At 42.8% G+C, this 27189-nt stretch overlaps 1 protein-coding gene across 5 annotated transcripts in view; it reads right to left on the minus strand.

Annotated features, from left to right (window-relative positions):
• Positions 1-27189, minus strand: part of LOC140464827 (cadherin-12-like) — a 627324-nt gene that overhangs the window by 331508 nt on the left and 268627 nt on the right. For 2 of the 5 annotated variants that reach the window (XM_072560312.1, XM_072560313.1), the window contains exon 2: positions 17061-17180. The exons of 2 other annotated variants lie outside the window; for them this stretch is intronic. The gene's annotated coding sequence lies outside the window, so the exon portion shown is untranslated. Of the gene's footprint in view, positions 1-17060; positions 17318-27189 lie in introns of those variants that run through there. One more of the 5 variants, XM_072560309.1, reaches the window with a different exon arrangement.

The raw sequence follows: 27189 nt of genomic DNA on the forward strand, positions 1-27189 counted from the left end.
TTAAAGGCATTATACAAATGCAAGTTTTTGTTGTTGTTGTAGTGGGGTACTATTAATATGACCATTCTAAGCTTTTCTGCAGCCAATAGGAACAAAAAACACAAAACATCTTCAACACTATGTATAATATGATGACAAGAGACTTTAATTCACCAGGGAATGGCTTCCATTGCAATAACCTTGGACTTCTTGAATGTGCACTGACAGGCAGTGAAGTGTTAAAAATACATTTCTCTCAGTTCCATTGTACCAGTCAAAAACAAATCAATTGTGATACTCTCCAAAACAAAATAATAAAACTGAAAAACAGGAGTATGCATCATGTAACTGAACTGTTGACCCAATTGCTCAGTTTAATGGTTCTTCCACTGAATGGGGAGTGCAGTCTGTTTGGAAAGACACACAGCAATCAAAGTAATAATCTGAGGAAACAGTAAATGTACCAGGTGCCCACTACTGTACGAAATAATGAAGAAAGCAATCAATGTTAAACTTTGAATGTATGTCCCCAGTTGACAGTCAGAGCAAAGGACAAACTCGCACCCAATTCGTAAGGCTTATGCTTTACCCATTTCTCAATGATTGGGAAAACATTGGTTTGAGACCTGAACTTTACCAACTTGTGCAACTGCTTCAAACTTTGCACAGAACTAAGTCTGAAAGAAGTTCTTTGCAAGAAATAACACAGTACCTTGGCATGTTCAGGGCACGTGGAACAATTTTTACTGATTAACATGCAAAGCTTAGAGATGAGGTAAGTGGTTTGGAAAATTAGACCTGGGAGTCAAATGTCAAATATAGAGCTGTCACAATTTAAATGGTTATTTCAACATTGACTCCTGATATCCAGATGCAATTGTACAAGTTGCCCATCTAATGAAGGACAATGTGTATGAACTGTTACCAATGTCAACTGTGACCATCTCTGAAGCAAATGTTTAAGGACTCAAATCCCAGTCCAAGGCTAAAACGCAAAAGTCTGGGCTCAACCTTTAGTGCTGCATTGTTGCAAGAGCTGCCTTTTGGATATTTTTTCCCAATATGTACATGTATCCATTGCTTTCTGTAACTGTCAAGCAGAATGGAATATAGTTTGGAATCATGTCACACCTTGCACTCAGGATGCAATCAGATTCAAGACGGTTATAGCAAAGGACAAGGATGGGCCTGACCATTCTAAAGTCAGGGGAGGCTGATTTTAATAAGATCAGATATGATTTATCTTGAGTTGACTAGGATCAGCTACTTTAGAGTCAAAGAGTCATACAGCACGGAAACAGACCGTTCGATCCACCAGTCATGTTGAACATAATTCCAAACTAAACCAGTGCCACCTGCCTGCTCTTGGCTCATAACCCTCCAAACCTTTCCCACTTGGGTATCCATCCAAATGTTTTTCAAACATTGTAATTGTATCCATATCCACCATTTTCTCAGGAAGTTCATTCCACATACGAACCACCCTAAAAGATTTGCAAGTCTGTCTCAGGATAGGGGATGAATTCAAGAAGGAAATAAAGAAAGGACAGGGCCAGCATCTTCCAATAAAGAAAATTGTGGAACAAGAAAACAGGAAATCTGGAGAGCAAAAAGGGAGCATGAGAGATCAATAGCAGGTAAAATAAAGGAAAGTCTGTGCCCAATGCAATTCCGCAGGGTCGATGATACAGCCCTTGCTGTTTTTGGTTTATGTAAATGATTTAGACTTGAATGTACAAGGGTGTATCAATAAGTTCATGGATAAGATAAGAAATAGTGGGTTGGTAAATAGTGAGGAGAATAGCCTAAAACTACAAGCAGTTATAAATGGGCTGATCAGCGGCCAATTCAATCAGATAAATGTGAGGTAATGCACTCAGGCAGGACAAACAAGGTGAGGGAATACATGATGAATGTAGAGACCTTGGGAAGCACTGAGGATCAGAGGGATATTGGTGTGCATGTCCATTGGTCTCTTTGTCAGGGAGGTGGAAAATGTAGTTAAAAAAGGTATTTGGGATACTTGCCTTTATTAGCTAAGGCACTGAGGTTAAGAGGAGGTAGGTTATGCTGGAACTGTTTAAAATGTTATTTAGCCCACAACAAGAATATTGTGTACAGTTCTGGAATCCAAATTACAAGAGGGATGTGATTGTGCTGGAGACGGTGTGGAAAAGATTTACCAGGATGTTGCTTGGACTGGAGAGTTTACTTATGAGGAGAGCTTGGACAAACTGATGTTGATTACCTCAGTTCAGTGGAGATTGGGAAGTGACATGATTGAGGTGTATACAATAATGAGGGGCATAGATAGGGTAGACAGCAAGAAACCTTTCCCCTGGATGGAGGAATCAATGACAAAAGGGGCATAGATTTAAGGTAAGGGACAGATGATTTTGAGGAAATGTGGGGCAAGACCTGATTTATTCCATGCCTAGTGTACTCTTACTGAAGAGAAAGTGAGGATTGCAGATGCTGGAGATTAGAACCAAGAGTGTGGTGCTCGAAAAGTACAGCAGGTCAGGCAGCATGCGAGAAGCAGGAGAGTCGATGTTTCGGGCATTCCTGATAAACTGCTTTTGCCTGAAGTGTCGACTGTCCTGCTCCTGCTCCTTGGACGCTGCCTCACCTGCTGTGCTTTTTCAGCACTCCACTCTTGACTCTACTCTCACTAATGGACTAGTGAGCAACATTCAGAAAGATTGGTTTTGCCACAATGACAAACTTATATTTCAGTGAGAAAACATATCCACAACAATAAATCACTCATTTAAATGCAAAATTGATTAACATGACCATTCCAAAGTGTCAAGCAGTGGAATGAGGAACATCAGAACAGCAGGAGGCCATTCAGCTTATTGAGCCTGCCCCACTATATAGAGGAGTCATGGCTAACTGAACACTTCAATATATTTTACTCACCCCATCCCCATAACCCTGTACTCCACTGGCATCCAAAATTCTATTAGTCTCTATTTTAAACATATTCAAAGTCTGAGTTCCACAGCCTAGTAGAGAAACCCACGTCACCACCCTCTGAGTTAAAAAAATTCTCCTCATGTCAGCCCTAAGTAGCATGCCCATTATTTTTACTTTATCACCCTGATTTTAGACTCCCCAACTGGGGAAAACACCATATCTGCATCTACTATGTGTATCTGGTACAGGAGCTCAGCGATCAGGACTGCTACCTCCGAGCCAAGCACCCGAGTGTAAGTTCCACATCAGATGGCTGTCTGTGTGGAGTTTGCTCATTCTCCCCATGTCTGTGTGAGCTTCCTCTGGGTGATCTGGTTTCCTCCCAAGGTCCAAAGATGTGCAGAATAGGTAGGTTAGCCAATGAAAATGCAAGGATAGGATAGGGAGGTGGGACTAGGTGGGATGCTGTTTGGAAGGTCAGTGTGCACTTGATGGACCAAATGGCCTGTTTCCACACTGTCGGGACTCTATAATTCCTTGAAGCATTTTGTATGTTTTAAAAACTGGAGGATATAGGCCAATCTCTCTTCATAGGAAAGCCCCACCATTCCAGAAATCTGGTGAAGCTTTGTTGCTCTCCTTGTAGACAATAATATCTTTCTCAACATAAGGAGACCACAACTGCACACAGTAGTCCAGGTACAAGCTCTTATACAAGTGAGCTAAAACTTCGCCACTCCTGTACTCTAAACTGAAGCAAGGCAATACTGTCCCTGTCCACACAGGGCCCCATACTGGGGCCACACCAGGTCCCTCGAGGTTATACCAGACCACTTAGATGAACATTGTGACCTGCTGGTCACCTGTTGAACCAGCTGCTTTTAATTTTAACTTAGTTCACTCCCACCCTCTTACAAGCCAATGCCTGGTACCCACAGGCACAGGAGTTCATGTGGACCTATTCCTTCCAAACAAGATCATCCAATTCATTTTCATCTCCCAGCCTCCAATTGCTTTGTGGGAGCCCTGCAGAAGAACACTCTCATGGACCTTTATTCCTCACTGAGGGTCATTACAGAAAATATCACTCATTCAAAAGCCAAGTTAAATCATTGGAAAGGACTGACTCACATCTCCTGCATGATGGATCAGTTTCTCATTTCTCACAAGTTTGTCTTCTCTATTGGATTCCTGCTTCAGTTAGATTTATTAAAATGAATGCACTTTTTTTGAGAGTCTAATAGTATTTACAACACTTAAATTTAATACAATGAGATAAAATGCAGTCTTATTCTTTGATTTCTCTTTAAACCCATGCACTATGCACTTATGACTTCTAATAATTATAAGTTGCTCAATTCAATTGTCAGTCTTATGAAAAGACCTAATACACAATGAAGCCTCTTGTGCTATCATAGCATTCCCTAACTCTAGGTCAGACCTGACCCAGTGATACGTGTTATCAACCAGACCAATCCCCCTCAAAGTATTTTAAGAAGATAGCCTCAACCCTTACCTTTTCTTATTTTAAAGTTGGATGTGCAATGCTGTGTTTCAGATGCAATGCAACTGGTCAAACTACTTGACATTAAGCAAAACACAATTCATTTAAACAGCATAGTTAAAAGACAAGAGGAATTTAGAATAACCTAACTGTTGGAAAACTTAATCAATACAATAACTATTACTAATTAACTGTTTCAACATTGTAACATCCCATAAACACACCCATTGGCAAAAAACTTAATTTAGACACACATTCTCACATGCAGTTCTCCAATCCAAGGAGGAAAAAACATCAAGAGAAAATTCGGAGAGGGTAGCAACCAGGAGGTATTCACTAAAGCTTCCAACTTTTTTGAGACCTCAAAGATTTCTGCTTAAACTAAATCTGAAAACTGAAAATTAAAAACAGAAACGCCTGGTTTATGAAAGCAGGCCACACACAGGCTGCTTCAGTTTGTTCCAACTTAAAGAAACCCAACACCTTATAAATTCTTTACTTTCTCAGAGACAGCCCAGTACCTCTGCCATACAACCTCTTTTCTAAAAAAAAGGACAAAATAGCCGGTTAAAGTGACAGCATTATAAAATATATCATAATGCATCTCAATAGGTTGATTACAAATTTGTGTTTTTGTTTGAATTCCTGTTCCCTGCATCTTGGATTCTATGAAACCTGGAATGTATTCATCTTGGTACCTGCCTTGAAGTACATGGTCTCTCACAGAATATAATCTTGAATCAATTGATGGTGACTTTTGTGACCAGCGCCAGGAATGATACAAAACTTCTGTAATGGTTCTCAAGTTTTGAGACATGCATACTCAGAGAATGTGAAGTCACACAGGAGCACATTGCCACATAATAAAATAATCTGTACTGCAACTGCAGATCAAAATGTAAGTAACAATCTAAGAATGAGCTGACACTTGCTCAAACAATCGACTGCACTAAGTTCTCACCATGGCTGTGAATTTTTGCACAAGAACATTGCAGCTTTTCTCTGGAGTTTTACAGTCCAATCTGAACATAGTCTTGGAAGAGGCATTGTACTGGTTCTCGGGAATCAGGCTCAGAACCACACAGGTTCCAAAGGCACAGCGGCAAAGGAGAAAAAAACATACAATCTTAATTGCTCTCCAGCCTGGGGCGGTTCATTTAATTCAATGGCAAATACAATCCATGATCGGCACTTACATCCAACCACTGCTGTCAACAGAATTAATAGCTTTGCCACTGTGACACCATCCTGATTGTTTGCCACATTTTAATTCTTTTTTGAGAAATATATATGAATTTTATATCCACTTGCAAGTGAACTCTCTCTAATGAGTAATTTTCCATTATTATTTCCCGGTATATCTCCCTATCTCTTGGTAGGTTTTTTCTGTGGTACAATTCTCCAGCTACTGAAAATCCACCCTGTTTCTCACTGTGGATCCCACGTGAAAAAAACATTCACAAGTATTACTGTAGGAATTGCAAAGAATGAACACAGATTGGTAGAGTCATAGAGATGTACAGAAACGGACCCATCATCCGTGCTGACCAGAGATCCTAAATTAATCTAGTCCCATTTGCTAGCATTTGGTTCTTATCCCTCTAAACCCTTCCTATTCATAGATCATAGATCATTCATAGATTCATCCAGATGCCTTCACTGTGAACAAGGCGTGATCCCATTAAAATACATAAACTTCTTCAATCTTGAGTGCCAGCTTACCCTCCTTACAAGTCGTTAACAAGAGATCAGCCACATAAGACTGGGATAAGGAAAAGCTTCCAGCCTAGGAAGCCATGATCTAGTGGGGTTTTTCCTTATCTATCCATCCTAGAAACTCAGCTAATGACCCAGGGGATCTGGGTCCCAATGTAGCACATGATGGAATTTGAATTCAATAAGAGCATTAAGAATCTGATGATGATAATATTTTTTTTTGATTGATTGGGGGATAAGTCTGGATTAGTGGTGCTGGAAGAGCACAGCAGATCAGGCAGCACCTGAGGAGTAGTAAAATCGATGTTTTGGGCAAAAGCCCTTCATCATGAATACAGGCAGAGAGCCTGAAGGGTGGAGAGATAAGTGAGAGGAGGGTGGGGGTGGGGAGAAAGTAGCATAGAGTACAATAGGTGAGTGGGGGAGGGGATGGAGGTGATAGGTCAGGGGGAGGGTGGAGTGGATAGGTGGAAAAGAAGATAGGCAGGTAGGACAAGTCATAGGGACAGTGCTGAGCTGGAAGTTTGGAACTAGGGTGAGGTGGGGGAAGGGGAAATGAGGAAACTGTTGAAGTCCACATTGATGCCCTGGGGTTGAAGTGTTCCGAGGCGGAAGATGAGGCTTTCTTCCTCCAGGCGTCGGGTGGTGAGGGAGCGGCGGTGAAGGAGGCCCAGGACCTCCATGTCCTCGGCAGAGTGGGAGGGGGAGTTGAAATGTTGGGCCACAGGGCAGTGTGGTTGATGGGGGATAAGTCAACTGGCTCATCTGCAATCCCTACCTGGTCTGGCCAAATGTGACTCTGAACTGTACTCTGAAATGACTCAGACTGAGACTAGTTGTATCAATTTCTACAACGTCTCAACAGAACAATGAAAACCTTCACAGTGGCTCAAAAAGACACCTCACTGTCACTTTCTCAAAGGCAACTAAGGACAGGCAATAAATGCTGGCCCAACCAGCAATGCCCACATCCTGCAAGGGAATAAAAACCAAGGTGTTTAACAATCAATTATGAGTAGGCAAAAGTGAGGACTGCAGATGCTGGAAACCAGACTCTAGATCAGAGTGGTGCTGGAAAAGCACAGCAGGTCAGGCAGCATCCGAGGAGCAGGAAAATCGGCATTTCAGGCAAAAGCCCTTCATCAGGAATGGAGGCAGGGAGCCTCCAGGGTGGAGAGACAAATGGGAGGGAGGGTGGGGCTGGGGAGGAGGTAGCAAAGAGTACAATAGATGAATGGGGGTGGGGATGGAGGTGATAGGTCAGAGAGGAGGGTGGGGGAAGGTAGCAAAGAGTATTCTTGTAAAGAGAGGAGAACTTCTTCAAGGTAGGCAACCTTGCAAGAGGACTTGCAGTAAGGTTAAAATCAACTAGGCAAATGTGAGGACTACAGATGCTGGAAACCAGAGTTTAGATTAGAGTGGTGCTGGAAAAGTACAGCAGGTCAAGCAGCATCTGAGGAGCAGGAAACCTACTTGAAGAAGTTCTCCTCCTCTTTCCACAAGAATACTCTTTGCTACCTTCCCCCACCCTCCCCTCTGACCTATCAGCTTCATCCCCACCCCATTCACCTATTGTACTCTTTGATACCTTCTCCCCAGCCCCCACCCCCGCCCCCCACTGAGCTGCCTTCTTGAATCATTGCAGTCTGTGTGCTGTAGGTTGACCCACAATGCCATTCAGGACATAATTCCTGGATTTTGATGCAGTGACACTGAAGGAATGGCAATATATTTCCAAGTCAGAGTGGGGAATGGCTTGGAGGAGAACTTGCAGGGGGTGGTGCTCCCATGTATCTGCTGTCGTCCTAGATGGAAATGGACGTTGGTTTGGAAGATGCTTGCTAAGAGAGTCATTCAACCTAGTAATAGATATTTTGACCATGTTCCTAAACCAAACCTGTCCCACCTGCTTGCATTTGACTCATATCCCTCCAAATCTTTCCTGTTCATGTACTTATCTAAATGTCTTCTAAATGTTGTAACTGTTAACACATTAACCATTTCCGCTTGCAGTTCTGTCCACATATCTCTGGAAAAAGTTGCCCCTCATTTCCTTTTTAAATATTTATCCTCTCACTTTAAAAAATATGCCCTTTACTTTGAACTCCACCACCCTGGGGAAAAGAAACTTTGCTGTTCACCTTATCTATGTCCCTTATTGTTTTATAAACGTCTTTAAGGTCACCCCTGGACCTCTTACACTCCAGTACAAAAAGACCCAGCCTATCCAGCCTCGGTTTATAACTCAAACGTTCCTTTCCTGGCAAAATCCTGGTAAATCATTTCTGAGTCCTCTCCAATTTAATAATATCCTTCCTATAACAGGGTGACCAAAGCTGTACATGGAACTCACCAATGTCTTGTACAACCACAACATGACGTCCCAACTCCTATCCTCAGCAACCTGAGCTATGAAGACAAGTTGGTTAAATGCCTTTATAACCACCCTGTCTCCTTGTAACACAAAATTCAAAGAATTATGTAAGTGAACCCCTAGATCTCTTTTCTACAACACTACCTAGGGCGCTAGCATTAATTATATAAATCCTGTCCTTGTTTGTATTTGTAAAATGCAATACTTCACATTTATTTTAATTAAATTCTATCTGCCACTCCTCAGCATCTTGGTCCAATTGATTAATATCTCTTTGTACTATTAGATAATCTTCATTGTCCACTATACCACCAATTTTGGTGTCATCCACAAACTTACTAACCATATTTTCAAAATTCTCATCCAATTCATTTATAAAAATGACAAACAAAAGTGGACCCAGTACTAATCCCTTGGAACACTGCTGTTTATAGTCTCTAGTCTGATAAACCATACTCCACCATCACAGTCTGCCCCCTACTGGTAAGCCAATTTTTTATCCAATTGGTAAGCTCTCCATGAATCCCATGTGATGTTTTTTTTTAATTAGGTGGGCAACGGATGTTAAAATAGAATTCACCAGTCTCCAAATCTCCTCAACCCTCCTAACTCATCCCAGGTCCAGACGTCCCTCACGACCCTTCTCTCTTGACCTGACCCTACCTGTCTTTCATCTTTCCCATCAACCGCTCCACCCTTCCCACTAATCAATCACAATCAATCCTACCTCCATCTATCCAACACCTACCATTCCCCTAACCTCACCTACCTCCCCCTGTTTATTTCACAGCCCCCTTCACCCCTCCCCCCCCCCATCCCAAATCCTGATGAAAGGTTCCGACCTGAAACATCAATTCCCCTGCTGCTCTGATGCAGTTTGACCTGCTGTGCTTTTTCCAGCTCCACACATTATCAACTCACATATTTACCAATTAGTCTATCATATGGAACTTTACTAAAGGCCTCACTGTAATCTATGTACCGCTCTGCCTCATCAATCCTTATGATCACTTCTCAAAAAACTCAATCAAGTTTCTGAGACATGATTTCCTTTGCACAAAGCCATACTAAGTATCCCAAATCAGACCTTGCCTCTTCAAATGCATATAAATCTCATCTTTCAGAATCAACTCCAATGCCTCACCCACCACTGATGTCAGACTCACAGGTCTATAATTCCCAGGCTTCTCCTTACAGCCTTTCTTAAGTAAAGACACAACCTTAGCTACCCTCCAGTCCAAGCGGGCTGCTTTGTCCTGGAAGGTGTTAAGCTTCTCGAGTCATGTTGGAGCTACACCCATCCAGGGCAAGTGGGGAGTATTCCATCACACTCCTGACTTGTGCCTTGTGGATTATGTACAGACTTTGGAGAGTCAGGAGTTGAGTTCCTTGAGGGTTCCTAGCCTCTGATTTGCTCTTGTAGCCACTGTGCTTATATGGTGAGTCCAGCTGAGTATCTGGTCAATGATAAATCCAAAGATTCTGGATTAGTGGTGCTGGAAGAGCACAGCAGTTCAGGCAGCATCCAAGTAGCTTCGAAATCGACGTTTTTGGCAAAAGCCCTTCATCAGGAATAAAGGCAGTGAGCCTGAAGCATGGAGAGATAAGCTAGAGGAGGGTGGGGGTGGGGAGAAAGTAGCATAGTTGCAGTGGGAGAGGGACTCCCTTAGATTCTTGTAGAGAGAGGAGGAAAATTTCTTCAAGGCAGGCATCCTTGCAAGAGGATTCGCAGTAGGGTTAAAATCAACAAGGTAAAAATAAAATGACTGCAGATGTTGGAAACCAGATTCTGGATTAGTGGTGCTGGAAGAGCACAGCAGTTCAGGCAGCATCCAAGTAGCTTCGAAATCGACGTTTCGGGCAAAAGCCCTTCATCAGGAATAAAGGCAGTGAGCCTGAAGCGTGGAGAGATAAGCTAGAGGAGGGTGGGGGTGGGGAGAAAGTAGCATAGATGCAGTGGGAGAGGGACTCCCTGAGATTCTTGTAGAGAGTTGATAGTAACATCATTGAATGTTAAGAGGTAGTGGGTCGAATGTGTCTTATAGAGATGATCATTGCCTAGCATTTGTGTGGTTTGAATGTTACTTGTAACATGTCAGCCAAGCCTGGATATTGCCTAGGTCTTGTTTCATTTGAACATGGACTGCATCAGCATCTGAGAAGCCGCAAATGGTGGTGAACATTGTGCCATCATTGGTGAACATTCCCAATACTGACCTTATGATAATGGGAAGGTAATTGATGAAGTAGCTGAAGATGGTTGGTCCTCGAACACTACCCCGAGGAACTCCTGCAGAGATGTCCTGGAGCTGAGATAACTGACCTCCATCAACCACAACCATCTTCCTCAGTGCTGGGATTGACTCTAATCACTGGAGAGTTTGCCCCGTGATAGCCATTAATTTCAGTTTTACAGGGCCTCCTTGATGCCATACTCAGTCAGATGCATCAGTCATATCCTTTAGGGAAGGGTATCTGCCATTTTTACCCAATCTAGCTGAGATGGGCTCTGATCTACTTTCTGGATAATAAATGTTGGCATAGCCAATGAAGCCCACATTCTATGAATGAATAAAAAATAATAGCCCTTAATTGGACCATCAATTATTCAAATTTTCTCTCAAAGTTTGTCTGATAAGCCATTCCTACACAGAGCCCCCACTGGGAAATGGTACCAGCTCAGTGTTTGCAATAAGGAGGTGACCCAGTGTTGCTTCCAGGCATTCTACTGGTCCACCCATCTCTCCATCATTTGATATGAAGCATATGCGGTGTGCCCTATGTAACTATTTGCAAATGCCAATATGTAAATTAACACTAGTTCAAATACATTATCCAATGTTATGAGCATGTTATACTGACGAATGAAGAGGGATTATTGTCCAACTGAGTTAGTCTGATATCAGTGTGCGGATCAGAATAATGCCAACAGTACAAGGTTCGGTCCCTGCCTCGGCTCAGGTCAAGCCAACAAATAAGTGCACAAAGGAACTGCTTTTGGCCAGAGACTGAGTCTTGGATACAACAGAAAGAAATGACCCAGGTTGATCAGTTTTATTATCCAAACATCAGCTGATATTTGGGTAAAATCTCACATGTCATTCCTGATACTTTGCTCTGTGCATTGTTGAATCTGTAAGTAAGCATTTGCACATATTTACTGAATGGTAACAACTCAATCACTGGGCAGTACAGGATTTCTTATCACAATGCTTTATCTTCTGTCCAGAGCTCAGTGGGTTTTATTCATATCTCTTTAATCAAAGGTAATAGCTTTGTGTTCAAAATTGGATACTTAAACAAAGGAATCTAAGTAGGCAGTCCAGTGCAAGACCAAAGGTGTACTGAATTGTTGGAGGGTCAGTACTAAGGGAATACTGCACTGTTGGAGAGAGAATACTGAGGGAGTATTGTACTGTCAGACAGTCAGTATTGAGGGAGTTCTGCCTTGTTGGAGAGTCGGTATAAAGGGAGTGCTGCACAGTCATTGGGTCAGTACAGAGGGAGGGCTACACTATCAGAGGATCAGTGCTGAGGGAATACTACACAATCAGAAGATCAGTATTGATGGAGATCTGCACAGTCAGAGATGTTATGCTTTTACTAACGAACCAATGTGATGCTCCATCTACCCTCTCAAGTGATGTAAAAGATCCCAGACACTATTTCAAAGAAGATCAGAGGGGCTCAACACATCATAATGATTAAAATATATCATTTAACCAACATCTCAGAAGACGGTATCTGGCCACATCAGGTAACTGTTATGGGGAGCTGGTTCTCTACCAGATAGTTTCCTGCATTATAATTGAGAGAACACATTGATTGTAGGTGGGGTGTATAGGGACATCCTGAGGTTGTGATAGAAATATTTTTATTTCTGTCCTGAGATATTTAACCTTCAGTGAGTTTTCACCGTGGAGCAGAATCCAATGTGGAGGAGAACAGTGAGATTTCATTAAAGACTTTGACCCCAGGGGCTAGGTTCTCCACTTTGAAACTCTGTGACACTCTGTGCTATTTTTAATGATATAAATACTATGCCCCTGGCACTATCCTGCTGTGGATCAGACTTCTAACTGGCTGCAAAAGCAGATTTCTGTGCAACTTTCTGTGGAAGACAAACGTTGGCTGAAAGCATGGCAGGTTGTTTGACATCCACTTCAGAGATCTCACACCCTTGAAATAAAAGTACATAGAACATAGAACATAGAAGAATACAGCGCAGTACAGGCCCTTCAGCCCTCGATGTTGCGCCGATCAAAGCCCACCTAACCTACACTAACCCACTATCCTCCATATACCTAGCCAATGCCCGCTTAAATACCCATAAAGAGGGAGAGTCCACTACTGCTACTGGCAGGGCATTCCATGAACTTACGACTCGCTGAGTGAAGAACCTACCCCTAACATCAGTCCTATATCTACCCCCCCTTAATTTAAAGCTATGCCCCCTTGTAATAGCTGACTCCATACGTGGAAAAAGGTTCTCACTGTCAACCCTATCTAACCCCCTAATCATCTTGTACACCTCTATCAAATCACCCCTAAACCTTCTTTTCTCCAATGAAAACAACCCCAAGTGCCTCAGCCTTTCCTCATAGGATTTTCCTACCATACCAGGCAACATCCTGGTAAACTTCCTCTGCACCCGTTCCAGTGCCTCCACATCCTTCCTATAGTATGGCGACCAAAACTGCACACAATATTCCAGATGCGGCCGCACCAGAGTCTTATACAACTGCAGCATGACCTCAGGACTCCGGAACTCAATTCCTCTACCAATCAAAGCCAGTACGCCATATACCTTCTTCACTGCACTATTTACCTGGGTGGCAACTTTCAGAGATCTGTGTACATGGACACCAAGATCCCTCTGCTCTTCCACACTACCAAGTAGTCTACCATTAGCCCAGTAATCCATCTTTTTATTACTCTTACCAAAGTGAATCACTTCACACTTAGCTACATTGAACTCCATTTGCCACCTTTCTGCCCAGCTCTGCAGCTTCTCTATATCCCGCTGTAACCTGCCATATCCTTCCTCACTGTCTACAACTCCTCCGACTTTCGTATCATCTGCAAACTTGCTCACCCAACCTTCTAACCCTTCCTCCAGGTCATTTATAAAAATGACAAACAGCAATGGTCCCAAAACAGATCCTTGTGGAACACCGCTAGTGACGGCACTCCAAGATGAACCTTTGCCATCAACTACTACCCTCTGTCTTCTTCCAGAGAGCCAATTCCTAATCCAAACCTCCAACTCACCCTCAATGCCATATCTCTGTATTTTCTGCAGTAGCCTACCATGGGGGACCTTATCAAACGCCTTACTAAAATCCATATATACCACATCTACCGCTTTCCCCTCATCCACCTCCTTAGTCACCTTCTCAAAGAATTCAATAAGGTTTGTGAGGCACGACCTGCCCTTCACAAAACCATGCTGACTATCCTTGATCACATCATTCTTATCCAGATGTGCATAAATCCTATCCCTTACAATTCTCTCTAAGACTTTGCCCACAACAGAAGTGAGACTCACTGGCCTATAGTTACTAGGATTATCCCTACTCCCCTTCTTGAACAAGGGAACCACGTTTGCTAGCCTCCAGTCCTCTGGCACTACTCCTGTCGACAAAGAGGACACAAAAATCAAAGCCAATGGCTCTGCAATCTCCTCCCTTGCTTCCCAGAGAATCCTAGGATAAATGCCATCAGGCCCAGGGGACTTATCTATTTTCACCCTTGCCAGAATTTCCAACACCTCTTCTCTACATATCTCAAAGTAGTTGTGTTCAATAATGGAACTGCGCAAAGTAGCAGATTTATAGTGAAAATGGATCAATGCAGAGAGACAGAACATCAGGGTACAGTTGTAGACCACTGAACGGCACTATCCCATAAACTGCTGCATCTCCCAGACCCCCAGAAAGAAATCCCTCACTCCCTCCACACCTCCCAGTTATTTCAGGATTGCCAAATATCAACAGGATACCATTGGCACCATGGTCCTGATGATTCTGTCTCAAACAGGAAGGAAAGGAAATGATTGGAGGAAGAGCATCGACTGGGATTAGGACTCTACTGGGATGTCATGGCATGGGGCCAAGGGCCTGCTGTTTCTTCACATAAAAAACAAAATGAAATGGGGGAAGACAAATAAACTCAGAGTGGTCAATGAATAAATGTGCACTCAGCGTACTTAGCTAACGGAATATCCATTGTTTAATGCAAATACGGAAGGTGATGTAATTCGCTCAAAGGTGCAAATATAAAAAGATGGGTTTTTAAATTGTGAATTAATTAGTCATTCCTACAAACTCCTTTAGGCCATGAAAATCTCACATGGTTCATTTCATGCCAAAAACTATCAGACAGAAACCGAAAGCCCTCTCCACCAGGTTTTAATTGTCAGAGAATCACAGAATTATTAAAGGGCAGAAGGAGGCCATTCGACCCATCTTGCTTGTACCAGCTCTATTGTTTAGTCTGGTTCTATTACCCCATGCCAATTTCCTTCCTCCTCCCCATGTCCTTGCTATCCAAATTTTCCTTGAATGCCCCAATGGAACATGCTTACACCATATTTCTAGGCAGCGCATTCCATGTTTATGTTTGAACATGAGCCTTTAAGGGCCAGACTCCTGTCATGCCTTCAGAGTGCACCCTCTTGCTGGCTGTGCTGAAGATTTGGCTGAGTGCCTTTCCCAACAGAGGACCATCAGGTAAGGCTCTGGAGAGATGAGGTGAACGTGTGAGATTACAACTGCAGGAGTGTTGTGGAGCTGGGATAAACACTTCTCGTTTGTAACCACCCACAAGGCAAGCAACCTTTTAGGTGAATGTTTATATTTGAGGAGATGGTGGTATCAGTGCAATATGACTGAACTTGTTATCTGGACACTCAGTCTCATGATCTGGGGGACATGGGTTCAATGACCACCAAAGCAGCTTGTGGATATTAAATTCGTTAATGAAATCAGGAATATAAAGATAACCTTTAGAGTGAATATTTATGTTATACAGACTGATAATGGCCATTGATTGTTGTAAAGGTATATCTGTTTGACTAATGCCTTTCAGGGAAGGTCATCTGCCATCCTTCTGTGGTCTGGACTACATGTGACTCCTGACGCACAACAATGTGGTTGATTCATAAATGCCAACTGAAGTGCCCAGCCCATTATTTCAAGAGCACGTGGAGATGGTCAGCAATGCCTGACCTTTTTGGGGAAAACCGTGACCCATGAAAAAAAAAACAAATTAATCAAGAAACATTTTTATTTTATCTTAGCAACATAAATATAATTTAACTAATTATGATAAATTCATTTCCATGGATATGCCAAACAGTTTTGAACTAATGTTTGTTTACATATGATAAATTAGTGTGGAGGCACGAAACTTAAAACAGTGACTGTAAACTAAATCACAATTTAAACACACATTAATTTTGACAACTTTACTAGACTGGTTCGTGAAATGAAAGGATATAGTGTAGATTGGGGCTACATTTTCTGGAATTGAGAAGGGCGAGTTGTGATATTACCGAAGCATGTAACATTCTCAGCAGGTTTGACAGAGCTGCTAAAATGATATTGATTCCCCTTACTGAGGAGTGTAGAAATTGGGCATCATAGTTTCAGGATAAAGGGATAGTAATTAGGGTTTGAGAAGCTGGACATTTACTGACTCAGAGGGCTGTGAATCAAATAGAGATTGTAGAGCTGTTGGAATTCTCCAACTCCACAGAACTGTGGTTTCTCAGTTTTTGGAAATATTGAAAATTTGAGATTGACAGATTTTTGGACACTGTGGGAATTGAGGGTTAATGGGGTGCAAATAGTCACTTCATCGTACTGTTCGAGTATTGCTGAAAAGTAAACACATTTTGTTGAAAGTTTTCATTTTGCACTTGTCATGACAATTTGCGAAAATGCCAGTTTAAGGCAGAAGCCAACATTTAATGCTTTGTGAGAGCACGGTGTGAATTGGTTGGGAAGTGGACTCTGCTTGGTGGGGGCATTACCATTTTTTTTCAACAACACTCAAGTGATGGGAATTAGGTAGAGGAAGATAGAATTAAAACAGCAGATTACCCTGGATCTCATTGACTGAAGGAACAGATTTGAGGGACTGAATGGTCTACTCCTGCTCCCATTTCTTTTGTTCTTTTGACCTGTGCTGTGAAATTTCCATGGGCAGATTTTTCATGCCAAACCCATTAATGGAATGCTGAAAATGTGTTTCCGACATGCTCAAATAAACAGATCTCTCAATGCAATAATGAGAACAGCATTTTATTGTCCTTTTGTTTAGTTATAAGTTATTAAAATGGATGTGAAGAAATATAACACTAATTTGCAGCTATCGTTCATTGCCAAACATCTCTGCAACAGCTCGGAACATTGGCAAAATGCTTTTGTTTGAACCGGTTTAATTGTATTCAGAACCTTGCTATAAACATGAATAATCTGAGAATCTTCCCGGAAGGTGCCATCACTTATCATTTCACTTTTCTGCTAGATTTTAAATTCTGAGATGAACAGAAAATGAACGCACCTGATGTAAGTACTTGAAATACATTACAGAGTCAAGTCTTGTTCCACATCATTTCCCACTTGTCAGTATTCTGTTGTACTTGTCTTTCGTTCTCTCCATTGCTGTATAAAATCAGCTCATCTGTAATATGAATAGCTTTCTGTTTCAAATTTACCTGGAGATCATTCTTTACCTAATGTTTGACTCTTCTTTACAAGACTGAAAATAAATGAGTACACCCCTCTTATTTTTCACTATTCAGAGAGATGATTGCTTCAGTCATTCTCGTTCCAGCCATTTTTCAGGCACTGGAGGCATGGGACACACAAACAAGTCCCGGCTTGCTCTGCAAGTGTCTGGTTTTTCTCATAATCTTAACAAATAAATTGGACTTGGAAGAACAGATGCATACAGGGCACTGTAACCTACCCCTCAGTTGCTGCGAGTGTGCAGAGAATACTGTTGAACAATAATTTAATTGCCTGTTCATTTTTTTTTGAATGGTAATTGTTTACTGGCCACAGTCATAAGTTTGGGACTTCTCTGAGATCCATAGTGGCAGAGTGCAGATTTCATTCCAAATCTCCAGTTGCAGCTTTTGCTCACAAAGCATCTGCACACACAGCTGCTCTGAGGATAGTGGATGTCAGAAACCTCTGAGTTTCAACATTCTGTGGGGTGGGTGGGGATGAGGGTCTGCAGGGTAGTGGGGAGCAGTGTGAGGACTGAAGACAATGAACAAGGCTGTGGCCAAGAAAATACAAGGAATGATTGAGTGTCGGTCTGTTCTCTGGGCATTCAGCCTTTGCGTTACAAGCCAATGAATATGCATGGAATGTCACCCATGCTACTCCTACTGGTCACAATGCATAAACTTAACATCAGAGCAATATAAACAAACAAGGTTATGCCATATGGCCTTTCCAGCCTGTTCCATCACTCAATTGGATCGTAACTGATTTTTGATCTGAACATCACTTCCTTGTCTAATCCTCATACTCCCATCTTCCCTTCCTATCACTAAGAGCTCTGGGAGCATGGCAAAGTGGACCTGTACCTGACGTTAAGGAAGAATACAACTGTTGCTAGAATCTAGCCCACATCATCATGGTAGGACATCCTCAGCCAATCTTCATCTGTTTCACCGCCAACATTCCCTCTAGCATTACATTGGGATAATCGGTCATTGGAGGCCCTGGTCATGGCGGATGGAGGTATAGAGGGATTGGATATCCATGGTGAAGATGAGGCATTGGGGGTCAGGGAAACGGAAGTCTTGGAGGAGGTGGAGGGCGTGGGTGGTGTCTTGAACGTATGTGGGGAGTTCCTGGACTAGGTGGGATAGGACAGTGTCGAGGTAGGTGCCCTCCAACCGTAACAAGGACAGAACGCCCCTGGTGCTCACCTTCCACCCTACCAACCTTCGCATAAACCAAATCATCCGCCGACATTTCCACCACCTCCAAACGGACCCCACTACCAGGGATATATTTCCCTCCCCACCCCTTTCCACCTTCCGCAAAGACCGTTCCCTCCGTGACTACCTGGTCAGGTCCACGCCCCCCCTACAACCCACCCTCCCATCCTGGCACTTTCCCCTGCCACCGCAGGAACTGTAAAACCTGTGCCCACACCTCCTCCCTCACCTCTATCCATGGCCCTAAAGGAGCCTTCCACATCCATCAAAGTTTTACTTGCACAACCACTAATATCATTTATTGTATCCATTGCTCCCGATGCGGTCTCCTCTACTTTGGGGAGACTGGGCGCCTCCTAGCAGAGCGCTTTAGGGAACATCTCCGGGACACCCGCACCAATCAACCACACCGCCCCGTGGCCCAACATTTCAACTCCCCCTCCCACTCTGCCGAGGACATGGAGGTCCTGGGCCTCCTTCACCGCCGCTCCCTCACCACCAGACGCCTGGAGGAAGAAAGCCTCATCTTCCGCCTCGGAACACTTCAACCCCAGGGCATCAATGTGGACTTCAACAGTTTCCTCATTTCCACTTCCCCCACCTCACCCTAGTTCTAAACTTCCAGCTCAGCGCTGTCCCCATGACTTGTCCGGACTTGTCCTACCTGCCTATCTCCTTTTCCACCTATCCACTCCACCCTCTCCTCCCTGACCTATCACCTTCATCCCCTCCCCCACTCACCCATTGTACTCTATGCTACTCTCTCCCCACCCCCACCCCCACCCTCCTCTAGCTTATCTCTCCACGCTTCAGGCTCACTGCCTTTATTCCTGATGAAGGGCTTTTTGCCCGAAACATCGATTTCGCTGCTCCTTGGATGCTGCCTGAACTGCTGTGCTCTTCCAGCACCACTAATCCAGAATCGGGTTTCCAGCATCTGTAGTCATTGTTTTTACCTCCTATCAAAGACCACCACATCATGTAGGTAGAATTCACAATGATTGCCATTACTGTGTAGTGATGCTACTTGGAGCAGTGCCCTGTCTTTTTCTAGTCCTGTTGTTCTAGTAATTGCAGCATAAGACTCACCCAGTTACCAGTGTGGCACACAATACACTTTATCTCTATTAGAAACAGAGAAACTAGGAGTAAAGGTCAGCCATTCATCTGCTCAAGGCTGCTCCACCATTCAATATGATCATAGCTGATCCTTTATCTCAATGCCCTGTTCATGCTTTCTTCCTATATCACTTGATATCTTTGAGATCTAGAAATGTATCTGTCTCTTTCTTGAATATATTTCTTTCTTGAGTTGGACCGAAGGGTTTGTGTCCAGGCTGTATATTTCTATGACTATTCAGTGATCCATAGCCTTTTGCGGCACACATTTCCGCAGGCTTACCGTGTTCTGAGTGAAGAAATATTCCCTCATCTCAGTCCTAAATAATCAATCCCATATCCTGAGTCTGTGACCCTTAGTTCTAGACTCCACAATCAGGAAAGACATCCTCCCTGTATCAAGTCTGTCCAGCCCTGCTGGAATTTTATCCAATTCAATTGGATCCTCTTTCATTCTTCTAAACTTTAGTGAATAAAAATCCAGTCAAACCAACTTCTCTGATAGAGAAGTCCTGTTATTCCCAGTAATGACCCAATAAGCTGCTGCTGTACACCCTCTATGGCAAGTTAGTGAGAACAAAAGGGCATGTTTGGTCTCATCAAGGCTCTATAAAACAACAGTAAAACAACCAGCTTTTGAACTAAAATCCTCTTGCTATGAGGGTGAATATATCATTTGCTTTCCTAATTGCTTGCTGCACCTGCCTGTCTATTTTCATTAGATTCAGAATGAAAGAATCCATCAACAAAGATTCATCATTATTGCTCCATTATAACAAGAATTATTTCACCAAGATAAACCTCACAGTTTGAAATATGAATCTTTAATAGTGTCCATAGGTTTGGATTCCTAATTTAAGGAAAGATTTAAAATACAATGGAGGCAGGTTTCTCTCTTCATTTATTGCTAGCTGGGCCAACATTAATTCCCTATTGTTAGTTGCCCTTACGAATGTGCTGCTTTCCTTGATTTCTGCAGTCCATTTGGTGTAAGTAGCCCCACGATACTGATAGAGGAGGAGTTCCAGGAATTTGATCCCAGTGAAAATATTTCCAAATCAGGATGGTGAGTGATTGGAAGTAATGGGGCACAATTGCAAATGGTGGTGTTCCCGTGTTTCTGCTGCCCCAGTCCTTCTAGATGGAGGTAAGTAATGGGGGATTTGGAAGGTGCTGACTAATGAACCTTTGTGAGTATCTGCAGATGGTACACATTGCTGCTACTGAGTCTTGGTGGTGGAGTGAGTGGATGGTTTTGAATGGGGTGCCACTAAAATGGGTTGCTTCATCCTAGATGATAGTGAGCTTCTTGAGTGTTGTTGGAGCTGCACCCATCCAGACACGTGGGGAGTATTCCATCACTCTCCTGCCTTATGCCTTGTAGATGGCAGACAGGCAGGTTTTGAAGAGACAGAATGTGAGGTTGTAGTATTCCTAACCTCCGAACTACTCCTGGAGCCGCAGTATTTATTTGGCTAGGCCAGTTCAGTCTGTGGTCAAAAGTAAGCCCCAGAATGTTAATGGTGAAGGATTCAGTTATGTTGCTTCCTTTGAATATCAAGGGGCGATGGTTACGTTGTCTCTTGTTGGACATGGCCATTTCCTGACACTTCTGTGACATGAATATCACGGATCCCTTGTCAGCTTAAATCAGGTTTGGTTATGGATTGTTTCTGTATCTGAGGAGTCACAAATCATTAGAGAAATCCCCACATCTGACTGTATGATGAAGAGCAGGTCAATGATGAAGCAATTGAAGATGGTTAGGCCTATGACACTAACCTGAAAAACTCATATACACCCACCACTTTCTGGGTGTAGTTTCTATCCTCAAACCCCTGCTAAGCCCCTTCTGCCATTTGCCTCAATATTATGCCCCCTTGTTGTCAACCATTTAACTGAGGGGAATAGCTGCTTTCTATCTAGCCTGAATATTCCTCTCATAATCTTATACATCTCAATTAGATCCCCTCACAGCCCTTTCTGCTCAAAGGAAAACCGCACAAGCCTATCTAGACTCTCTTCATCACTGAAATACTCCATCCCAAGCAACATCCTAGTCAAGCTCCTCTGCACCCCCTCCATGTAATCACATCTTGCTGATAGTTCCATAATCAAAACTGCCTGAAGAGAGTTTCTCAGAAATGTGTCAAATACTGAGTTGGCCTCTTATCTCTTCACAGGCTACTCCCTGACTGAACACTAAACAGTCTGAGCACTCACAGCCATACACTCAGACATGTGACTTCCAGTAAGTCTAAGCAGTTACTTAAAGACATGAGACTTCTAATAAACACATTCAAGCTGTTAGCTCATGTTATGTGATTTCCATTGTGTCTTTTCTAAAAGAAAGTGCCCCATGGTATCCTTTCAGTAACCTTATGAGAAAAAAAGTTTCAGCTTTCTCCACATATTCCAAATGAACCAATCTTCATTATCATTTTGACATGGGTCCCCAACAATTACCAGTACTAGAACTATCTTCATAACAACTGGAATTGATAGGAAGAACCCAGGCAGTTATTTGATGGAGCCCTTGTGTTAACCCCATCAATGCAAATGGATCTCCATATTCACTTCAACTCCATAAATTTCACCAGCAACCAGAACTTACTAATTCATATTGTAACACACACCAAGTTCTAACTGTCCATTACCTCTGGTCTCACTGACTGGCAGTGGCTGGTCATCTGGCAATACCTTAATTTTAAAACTTCAGTTTTAAAACAAAAAAAGAATCTCTATTGTCTCGGCCTTCCCCTCTTCTTCTATCTTAGTTCTGCAACCAACCACAGCCTCTGCATCCTTCCAGTCCTGGGCTTTTGTGCATCTCCAATTTTGGGTCATCCACTTTTCGTGGCTACGCTTTCAACTCCCTGGATTCTAAATTGTGGAAATCGCTCCTTAGACCAGCACTGCTCTGCTTCTCTCTCTCCCTCAAAACGCACCTCCAAGCCTACCTCAACTTGACAAAGCTTCTCAATGGTTACTTTTTTTTTGTCACTCACTTATCCATTCATATACAATGGTGTCCCTAATCTAAAAGGTTGTTTCCTCTTGGAAGAATCTAGAACCAGAGGGCATCATTTCATAATATAGGGTCGCATATTTGGAACAGAGCAGAGGAGGAAGTTCTTCTCTCGGAGAAGAACTTGGAATTCTTTACCAAAGAGGGCTATTAAGGCTGGGTCAGTAAGCATAGCCCAGGTTGAGGTAGACAAATTTTGAATCATTAAGCCAATTAAGTCTTGTGGTGAGAAGGCAGGCAAGTGGGGTTCAGGATTATCAGATCAGCCATAATCTCTTTGAACAGTAGAGCAGATTTGATGGGCCAAAAGGCATACTTCTGCTTCTATCTCTTGTGGTCTTTATGGTGTAATTGCTCCCATGAAGCACGTTCAAGGTACTATGCCAATGCAGAACTAAGTTACTGCAGGTGCTGGGATCTGCACTGAAAAAAAAACAAATGCTGAAGATCACAGCGGGTCTGGCAGCATCCAGGGAGACAGAACAATCTAGCGTTTCAAGTCTAGATGACTCTTTGTCAGAGCTAAAGTGAAGTGTGGAGGGGGCAGCATTTATGGTCTCATTGTGGGTGGGGGAGGGGGGGAGGAAGAGGAGGGGGTGGGTCTTGTGGGTGTTGTTCATTTCTGGTATTATTGAAGAGACGTCCAACACAGGCCCATCAAATTCAATCAGTAACTTATCAACAATCTCCCAGTATTGCTTCAACTCCGCTTATGGGGTCCAGATATCACATGTTGTCATCCAAATCTGGACAGATGGTATGGTTTCGAGAGAAACTTTAGACTGACTTCCAGCAAATTATTTTAACTAAAGCGTCTGCAGCATTCAACAGCTGGAGGGATAAATTGATTTTTGCACTTCCTTCCCTTCTGCATGCAAGTCAGTGTCTTCCTTTCTCGACCTTGCAGGATTTATTAGCTCTTGCCTTCAATTAGCTCCTTGCAGGATAGAGGCTGCACATTTCACTACGCCTGCTCACAGACCGGAGCTCCACTGCGAAGTCCCGGCAAATATCATTGTTCATCTACTTCTGATAGAGTCCCAAAAGCAATTTACCAATAAGTAGCTGGGAAACAGATAAAGATGCTTAAAACATGGACATTTGCAATTAGTTCATATGGAAAAAAAATCCCAGTCTGTTCAAAAACCGAACGATCTGGTGTGATACACAGCAGATGGCAACCTTCTGTTCATGACAGAATGTAATTCGATAAGAATCTCTTTTTGATGTTCTTATGCTTTTAGCTGCAGTGTCAGACTTCCTCGTATCTGGTGAATAATTTACGTTATAAATAATTTAATTAACAGCTTTGCCCTTCCTAGTGAATCAACATTTAGCTTTTGGGGCATTATCATTTCCTCCATACAAGGTTGATATATGAAGTGCCTGGGTCAGAAATACATGCAGAAATGTCTGTCAAGTCCCAAGCAAAGAGCATTGGTTTCAGGAAGGCCCAGATGGTATTTCATAGACCAATCTCCATGTGGTGAATGAGGCAGCGGAACGCTTTCAGAGAGTCACCGGAATTGCTTTGTAAAGTCATTGTTCGGCACAAATGTCACTCTCCAGCTTTCGTTTCGGAATCCTTGCCTTGTCCAAAATCAGCAGCTTCCCACCGCCCCCCCCACCCCCACAGCAAGGGAAGAACCTTGTTTTCTTTTTATTAAATACACCCAATCTCCCCGGACACAAAAACCATCCACTGATGCACAGTAATGTTCACCAAAAATGAACAAATGAGAGAAACAGCTGGGAAAGAACCCAATGGCTTGTTTTGTAGCTGTCCACCAATTAGAAAAAACAACCAGTAAAATAAGCTATAAATGGTGATCAACAGGAGTACAGTGACAAATGCAAAACTCAAACCACTGGCGCAACTAAATCAGAATGGTGTCACTGAGGGAGATAATACCTGTCAGTACCTTTGGTTCATACCTCTAAGAACCAAGCTTCTTTTGTGATATTTTTAAACAAACTGTTCAGACACACTGTGACACATTGAGAGCAGATGGGAGTAAACCCAAATCTTCTGGCCCAGAGGTAAGGACACTACTGCTGCATCACAAAAGCTCTGTCTCCATGAAGCAGAATGCCATTTTTTTTATCATCACCAACTCACTCTGACATTTTTCCTTTGTCTATTACTTGGCCATAAACCAGAACAACTTCAGAGTTGATTGATAGCAGGTACTCATTAGATTTTGTATTAGGACTCTTGGGGTGGAGGGGTGACCTAGAGAAAATGGTCCCTGTTGAAGGCTGACAAGGGAAGGGAGGGGAGTATGTGTCTGGTGGTAACAAAAATGGCAGCTGATAGTCCTGTAGATATGGATGATGATTCCATCACATCTGTTCTGCTGATACCGCCTTCAACAATGGGGTCTTCAAAATGTCCACGATTCCCCACCTGCGAGAGATCCCCACCACCGATGGATCCCCACCAGCGAGTGTTCCCCACCTCTGAGGGATCCCCACCGCCAAGGGATCTCCACCTCTGAGGGATCTCCAATGCCAGGGTTCCCCAGGTCATGGTCAGGGTCATTGTCTGGTGGAGCTAGGAGGTGGTTTCTGAAAGCTGATGCTGACCCTTTGTAATGCAGAGGTCGGTCCACCAGACGACAACACCAGCGTTGTCAGTAGGCTGAACAACAAACTCAGGGTTAGATCTGAGAGTGTGGAGTGCAGTCACTTCAGAGGGAGATTGATTGGAATTGGTAACAGAGGGGCAGAGAAATTAATTCCACCAAAGTCACATCGCCAGTTCTTGATGAACAGGCCGAGTGCCGGTAAAAGGTCGGAGGGAGGGGTCCAGGAAGGGGGAGAGTGTTGGAGGTGGGTGACAGATGATGCTACAGAATCAAAGGGAGAGGGTATAAAGCGTCAACAATGTTGGATAGTAACATGTGGAATGAGCGTTCTACTCAGTTTCATCACTCTTTCCAGCACAAATTGCTCAAAATCCAACACAGCTTTTCCCAGAACTGAGGAATTTTAAATGCAGATTACTTTCTGGAAGAACAATTTCCACAATCCTTAGCACAAGATTAAAATACACTGGCTAATGCCTCACCAATACAAACATACACAAGGTTACCGGCCAAGGGCTGTACCATGAGGTGTGAATAATTAGATGATTGATTTTGACTGGTGCAAACCAAATGGGCCAAAGGGCCTTATTCTGGGCTGCAGACCTGTATTATGAAAATTGACATGCCCTGATCAAACAAAAAACATCACAGTAAAGATCAGCTAACTTTGCACATTTGCAGACTTTCAAAGAGACTATAAAAAAATCAGATATTTTAGGTAAAAAAGTACTGTATAAAAGCTCTCATTATTTTTTAATTTACGAAGACACACGATGATATAATGATGTAACTCATAAACAACACTGCGTAATTTTTTGATGTAATTTTTTGACATTTAATTTCAATGACTCTTGGGGGTGAACCAGATAATCCGGTTTTAAATGTTTATTTTTTTAAAGATTTGTTTTTTGTAGAGTTAATAAAGCAGTACCAGATTGTCATTCTGCAATACCCTCAGGAATAGTTTTAAAGCAAAACAATTATTTTAAATTACATTATAAAAGACCAAAAATACTTTTACTTAGATAGAACAAGAGGTGAAAGGAGTTGAGCAGAAACTTGAGGATGTAGGATTCTCAAAATGAGCATCATATTGAGAGTGATTTCCACTTAAGGGTGTCCATTGCAGAAATAATTATCCAAATTTTGATTGTTATTTGTGATTCTGTATAGTAATCCAATCAGCAATGGCTCCTTAGCTACCATGAGTTTAGAAGATTAAGGGGAGATCTAATAGAGACGTACAAAATAATACATGGCTTTGAAAAGGTGGATGCTAGAAAATTGTTTCTGTTAGGTGAGGAGACTAGGACCCGTGGACACAGCCTTAGAATTAGAGGGGGTCATTTCAGAACGGAAATGCGGAGACATTTCTTCAGCCAGAGAGTGGTGGGCCTGTGGAATTCATTGCCACGGAGTGCAGTGGAAGCCGGGACGCTAAATGTCTTCAAGGCCGAGATTGATAGGTTCTTGTTGTCTAGAGGAATTAAGGGCTACGGGGAGAACGCTGGCAAGTGGAGCTGAAATGCGCATCAGCCATGATTGAATGGCGGAGTGGACTCGATGGGCCGAATGGCCTTACTTCCACTCCTATGTCTTATGGTCTTATGGTCTTATGGTCTATTCACAATTTAAGATTGAAGGTTGTAGGTTCAACTTCTCCTCCAGAAATCTGAACAGACCATCTCAGTTGGCACTGCAGTCCAAACTGATGGAGAACTGCACTGTCAGAAATCCCATCTGTTCTCAGCTGGGCACATTTTGAAAAGCAACAGGGTACAGTGCTACAGTGAGCCACCATCTCCCTCACCTCACTATTCATGCTAGTGTAGCCAGCTGAGTACAAATTAGCTTCTATTTCATCTGTATGACAACAGTGATAACAATTAAAAATACCCTTCATTGGGTCACAAAGGGCTTTTTCATGTCCCACAGTCATCATAAGGCACTATGGAAATGAAAGGATCTCTTTAAAGAACCCAGCCTTCCATTATCATT

The sequence above is a fragment of the Chiloscyllium punctatum genome, chromosome 41 (assembly GCF_047496795.1).
Source record: "Chiloscyllium punctatum isolate Juve2018m chromosome 41, sChiPun1.3, whole genome shotgun sequence".
NCBI classification, from domain to species: Eukaryota; Metazoa; Chordata; class Chondrichthyes; order Orectolobiformes; family Hemiscylliidae; genus Chiloscyllium; species Chiloscyllium punctatum.